Source organism: Penaeus monodon, chromosome 15 (assembly GCF_015228065.2).
Source record: "Penaeus monodon isolate SGIC_2016 chromosome 15, NSTDA_Pmon_1, whole genome shotgun sequence".
NCBI lineage: Eukaryota > Metazoa > Arthropoda > Malacostraca > Decapoda > Penaeidae > Penaeus > Penaeus monodon.
In genome coordinates this window covers 37247998-37248498 of record NC_051400.1, presented here as the reverse complement: position 1 = coordinate 37248498, position 501 = coordinate 37247998, and positions in this window count along the sequence as shown.

Sequence of the window (501 nt, the reverse complement as noted above, 5' to 3'; positions counted from 1 at the left end):
TATCACGTAGGAATAGAGAATGAAAGATTAACGTGGCATTGTTTCTGAACTGCATATATATGGCATATAATTTGTCACCGTCATGTGCATGATCATTACAATTTATGTTTTATGCCTGTCATGCACAATTACTTATCTTTATATAACAAATTAATTTAAAGTATGTAGCCAAAACATATGAATAATAAAAAAACTAATAACAGCAACACTTCGTACGTCGTTTCGCCAAAATCAGTTTTATTAATGTGAACCCATCTGCCGTCTTCTGTGTTGCGTGTGTTCATAGCGTGAGACATGCACTGTGACTATGGAATGCCGTAAAAAAAAAAACTGTGAAGACATCTTGTGCCTCTTTAAGACTAATTTCCGTGTTAGAATCGAGTTTTGATTTGTATGATACAATAAAGGAGAGATAGAAGTCAAAAATAGATAGTGTGTGTACTGAACGAGATTATTACAGAAAGAAGGCATAAAGCATAGTTAGTTACTTTTTTCATGTAA